General features: G+C 40.2%; 1 protein-coding gene across 2 annotated transcripts in view; it reads left to right on the forward strand.

The window, feature by feature from the left end:
- The first annotated feature begins 4,928 nt into the window (after positions 1-4,928).
- The window catches only part of LOC109907721 (poly(rC)-binding protein 4-like), a 79,533-nt gene continuing 78,325 nt past the window's right edge, over positions 4,929-6,136 (forward strand). The window contains exon 1 of one of the 2 annotated variants that reach the window (XM_020505872.2): positions 4,929-5,327. The gene's annotated coding sequence lies outside the window, so the exon portion shown is untranslated. The remainder of the gene's footprint in view (positions 5,328-6,136) is intronic. The other variant, XM_020505873.2, reaches the window with a different exon arrangement.

Here is a 6,136-nt window from a genome sequence, read left to right on the forward strand (position 1 = left end):
TCAGAACCAAGCTTTAGCATGTTATATAGGTTCACAGCAATCCTGAGGACGAACAGAAACACACGCATCGTTTAATCAATCTTGGAAGAAAGACATCACCGGAGCAGAGCGCATGAGAGTAACCTGTTTTTTCGCGTGACCGAAAGGTTTCGGCCCGCCAAAACTCTCGTGAGCACGTGATTCTCACAATGAGAAGCCCCATTGAAAGCAGACATCGCGCTGAAGACATAGAAACTGTTCCCAGGTCTGTAGGTGCTTGGGAAGGGTGGGGGCGATGACGTCAAAGTTGGGCCAACTTTTATGATGACAAGAGAGAGTTTGGGAGAATGAGTGCCCTGAGAGTTCTGCTTTACATACAGACATAATTTAAACGGTTTTAGAAGCTTTAGAGTGTTTTCTATTCAATAATAAGTTTTATATGCATATATTAGCAATCTTTGACAGATTTTTTTTCTGTTTACTATGGGCACGCAATTCCTCCAAAGGGGGCAGTAATCAGCCCTATCTTTAACAGGTTTTAATATGGACTCTTTTGATCTAAATTGGTTTTGTTTTATAGATGAGTACTGTATTGCATTGCCTCTAAAGGCACATTTAAAAGTGTCCCATACAGTAAGGGGATCTGCTGTACCTATGCTATGTCTGAAAAAGTCAGTTATAAATTCTTCTGTCCTAGTTCTAAACAATTTATCATCTAGTAGGCTTTGATTAAATTTCCAATATCCTCGCCCACGTGGAAATTCTGTAAGAGTAATATATATGCCAATTATGTGATGATCCGACCACATTCTGTCCCCTATCAACACTTATTAAACTTTTGGTGCCAGAGAGAATGGTATAAGAAAGTAGTCAAGGCGACTAGCTTGATTAAGCCTCCGCCATGTATATCTCACTAGGTCAGGGTATTTAAGTCTCCATATATCCACTAATTCCAATATATCCATGACATTCATGATTTCCTTAAATGCCTGAGGGTTTTAGTTTGTAGTGTGATTTCCTTTCCGGTCCATAGAGGTATTTAAGACCGCATTAAAATCTCCCACCATAATAATAGAGTCTAGTGTTGCTTGTAGAGTTGATAGATTCTTATATATATTTTCAAAGAAGTTTGGATCATCATTATTCGGACCGTATAGGTTAATAAGCCATATCTGTTTATTGTCCAATAACATATTTAAAATAATCCAACTACCTTTAGGATCTGTTTGGACAATTTGCACATTTGGATCATAATTATTGTTAATTAAAACCATCACCCATTTTGAATTTCTTTGCCCATGGGAGAAGTATATTTCGCCCCCCCATTTCTTTTTCCACAAAACTTCATCTAAAACTGTTGAATGGGTTTCCTGTAAACAATAAATATTATATTCCTTCTCTTTTAGCCAGGTAAATACTGATTGTCTTTTCTTATTATCTGCTAGGCCATTATAATTGTAACTGGCTATACTTATTTCACCACTTACCATAATGAGACACAACTTTCAATTATATTTATCAAAATATATGTTTGTAAACGTACCATTAAAAAGTAACATGATGATGGAGTGTCTATATAGCTGTACCATGATCTTTGCCTTTCTACTAAGTAAACCTCCAAATGGTCCCTACTATTCCACCCGCTAAAAGCCCTCCTCATCCCGAGTTGGTTTGTCATCCCAATGCCCGGCAGACCACCCTCGACCCCCTGTATCCCATAACCCATAACCGACTTGGTTCCATCCTTTGGAAAGAGCACACAGTGCCATTTACCGAATTGAAGTAGATTAACTGCCAAATGCATTTCCATCGCCCTCACCTCGATTTGTATCATATATAGCTGTGGATCATCCTCTATTGTCCCTAACATCTTTTACTTCTTCGCAACAGTTGTGGGATACACACATACACCCACACACACTCAACCCATACCCCTAGACAACCATAAGCTCACTTACTCAACAATTGCACCACCCCAGAGCCCAACTCAAGACAGGTCTTGAATTACAAATGTACTCGCAGTTGCAGCTGCAAGAGAAGGCCTGCAAGACCACACACAAAAAATAGGCAAAAATTAAGAGATTTAATTTACCATTGTCACATCTTAGATGATGGAGGTCAAATGTACACCTCTACCCTGAAACCCCCACAATACGGTCACCCGGGTTGGGTTATAAATTACATCCTATCCCTTTGTTCTGTGGAGAATTACTGAGGACAGGGAAGAAGGAACAGCTGTCATCTATTTCCCAGCATAACAACTATGATTTGTTCTCTTTGAATAAACCTATTTTTCTCCCCCTGATTTGCTTTGGGGTCTGTGTTATTGAAGAATAACATGAACTGCTAACAAAAGGTAGGCTATATCCTATAGGACTATGCAAGACATAGCAAGTCTCACTCTTATTATTCTTGCTGCCTCCAGTTCAGTAGACATACTTGCTAGATTGGGTGCGCATGTGGTATCAATTAAATAGAATAGGCTATAACCTATGCATGGGCGGAGAAGCACAGGGAAGTTATCTTTCCAAGGAAATGTCCTCCTAAATAGGCCTATGATTAGGCTTTAGTTTACTACATTGCCTAGAAATAGGCCTAAATATTGATCACCCATATTTCTCTGTCTGAAAATCTTCCCACTCCTAAAGGTTAGGCTATAAAAATAGCTTAAGAGAAAGTGCAAGTCTCACCAACTCTGCTCTCTTCAAACTACATCTAGCATAGTGGCTGATATAGCCCCGTTATACAATATAAGGGCCATGTGAGAATCTCAGGTAATTTAACCTATTTCTTAAGTTATTTTTGAGCACTTGATATTGCCTATTTGTCAACACTTCCGCCGAAGTCGGCTCCTATCCTTGTCCTTGTTTGACGTCACCGGCTTTCTAGCCATCGCCGCTCCATTTTTCCATTGTTCCATTTGTTTTGTCTTGTTCCCTGCACACCTGGTTTACATTCCCTAATCACACTGCATGTATTTATTCCTCTGTTCCCCCCCATGTCTTTGTGTGGATTTGTTTTTGTTACTTGTCTCATGTTACGCGCCAGGCTGGTTTTTTCCCTGTATTCCGTGGTATTTCATGAAGGATGTTTAATTGTTAAACATTAGCTTATTTTTGTGACTGTTTAGCGCCTTGCACTTTTTTCCTTTGGCTGGTGGTTTTGACGCAGTGGCGTCTGTCTGTTTTATTGCCTCTGCCTTAATAAAGTGTGCGCCTGCTCACAACTCTCTGCTCTCCTGCACCTGACTTCTCCACCAATAGCGCACAACCGTGACACTATTGGGTAGCAAAATTGCTAGGACCATGGTTGGCAAGTGAGCTGTGTCACATACGCCAAAAATAAAATTGCGGGACTGTCCTACAGCCAGAAACCTTGGTGTCTTCTTAGACCCTGACCTAAACCTCAAGTTATATTTATAGAAGGTTGTCACTGTATCTCTTTGTATAGGCCTACAGAAATCACTCCCATCTTCTACAGTTAGTTCAAAATGTTGCAGCTCGACTTTTAACAGGAACCAGAAACATTTTTCCACATCATACCTATTTTAGCTTCTCTACACTCGCTACCAGTCACTTTTAGAACATATTTTAAAATTGTATTAACCACTTTTAAGGCAAGGATTGGTTTAGCCCCATCCTATACCTCTGATCTTGTATCTCCCTATGAACTAGGACGCAGCCTGAGATGCTCTGGCAAGGCACTGTTGAACATCGCAAAGTCTATATGTTGAAAACGAAAGGCGATTGGGAATTTGCCATTAGACTTTGTAGACTTTTGAAAGATATGCCACAGGAGATCAACATTGCTAAGTTGTTACAATAGCATTACCAGTTTTGATAACACTTATTTTGTCTATTCAAAATGTCACTAACTGTATGCATTCAATTATATACTCAATCATTTTTCAGTCAGTCAGTAAGCACTGATGTTCTGCACCTGTCTGTCTGTAATCAGTGAAATAAATGAAGCTGTTATCTTCCAATTACCCCAATATTCCCCTGTCTGACGAGGACCAAAGGACATAGAGGCTGTTATCTGATGTCATGCTTCACAGTCAGGATTAGGGTTGCACAATTCTGGGAACTTTGAATACATTTCCTGTTATTCCAGAAATCCTAGTTGGAGGTTTTCAGATGTCCTACTTATTCCCTCCTGATTCCATGAATCCTACAACCGGGATAACCAGGGAATTTATTGAAAGTTAGGTAGGCGGTCATTGTAAATAAGAGTTTGTTCTTAACTGACTTGCCTAGCTCAATAAAAATGTAATTACATACATTTAAAAAATACATGTGGAATTTTGCAACCCTGGTCAGGATATTACTAAACCATCACAGACTGGACTGAGAATGTACGACTGCCTCAGTGCATGTTGGGGAAATGGAAACTATTGAGATTTTTTTTAAATAGGTGGCCTGTCTATAAATAACCTCACAGAGTTAAATAGCATTAACCATAATGGAAGTCAACAAAATACAGTATCGCCTAACTCTCATGATGAAAAATGAAAATGTTGCAGCAATAGAAAAAGTTACAGTTCAATATGACTAGCTGAGGTCTTCACTAGATGGCAGTATGAGAGCAAGTAGTAGGAGAGCATGTTTCTGGACCGCCCACAGCAGACCTCCACGGGTGGGTGTTAGACAACCCTTTTACACTTTTAACTTCGCCAACGCTCTGATATATTGACAGAATAAAAGCCGTATTAAGTATTGTGCGAATTGATGCGCACTGGTCCCAATTCCCAAGACTTGAACATATTAATTATTATGCTATTAATTATTTCCAAGGAGCTAACCTACATTAAGCTATTCAAATGCGACAATTATTGTCATTTATGACCAAGCACATTTTCCGTAATTGTAATCTTCAACATGAGAGAAAGACAAATAGGGCTCCCATCAATCGAACTAACCGATTGGTCATGCGACGCGCAGCGGGGAGCGTGAGACGTGCCCAAATTCATTCAGGGATCCCGTGGGATAACCATCACACTCGCCCGAGGGACAGAGCACCAGCGGAAACAGGGATGGTTGGATAGTTGGGCAGACTGTTTTACCCAGAGTGCACTGTAGGCTACACACTGACAACTTCACCTTCGTTCGCGATCGGAAAGGGTAGTCTGTCACATTCGTTTTCGAGCCGCATGCATCTCGCTCAATCGAGACGCCCGGTCTTCACGCACAGGCGGCTTGCACTCAGTCCTGTTCTATCCTTTCAGCGTGAAACAGGGAGGAGAATCCGTACAAGCTCACAGTGGACTTTAATGTGTACAAAACCTGCTTTATAACGTTTCATGGGGATACTTTAGAGGAAATCATCTTGACGACCCTGCATATTAACAGGTAAGATGCGAGTTTTGAGTTATCAATTCAAACGGCCACTTCTTATTATCTGGTGATTTCTCTAACTTCAAAAACCTCTCCTGTATCTTGCTGTGTCTTCCTATTCTCAAATGCCGAACTATTTCAAATAATGACAGAAAACTCCCTTGAGGTGTACATGTTTGGCTATTCAAAAAATAAAATATGAAATCAATTATATGAGCAATATTTGGTCTCACTTTGGCAGCTCACCTAAATTGCTCATTCTTGTATTTTCGAATGTGGTCTTTGAATTAAAAAATAAATAAATGACGCTACACATCCATGTCATTTTTCTGCATAGACACAGTAGGCCTATTCAAAGAAACCTGAAATGGATGCCATATAAAGACACATATTTTGAGCTGAACTCCACGACAAATAGTACAATCCCGACATATGCGCTCAAAGAACAACAGCAGTAGTTTATTGGGATTGAGGACAGTCGTCCTCAAAAAGACGTCTTTATGATAACGAAAGATGACCCCACTGACTATAGGCCAGTTCAAGACGCACAAAGATCACGCTCAACAAGAATGGCAGTGCGCGCGCGTGTGTGTTTGTGTGTGCGCGCGCGACAGGTGCATCACTCACTGGCATGCCGGCTGAACGGAAAGACTAATGAATTGACCGAAATGTACGTGCACCAAGGAAAATTCTACTTGCAGATTCCACTATAATAATTTAATGTTGCCTTATACTGTATGTATTTATGTATTTTTTTCAACACTCTAATGCTGCCAATGGTCAAACAGCTTGGTGATGATATTTTTTTAAACACTAACTTGGTT

Source organism: Oncorhynchus kisutch, linkage group LG17 (assembly GCF_002021735.2).
Source record: "Oncorhynchus kisutch isolate 150728-3 linkage group LG17, Okis_V2, whole genome shotgun sequence".
NCBI lineage: Eukaryota > Metazoa > Chordata > Actinopteri > Salmoniformes > Salmonidae > Oncorhynchus > Oncorhynchus kisutch.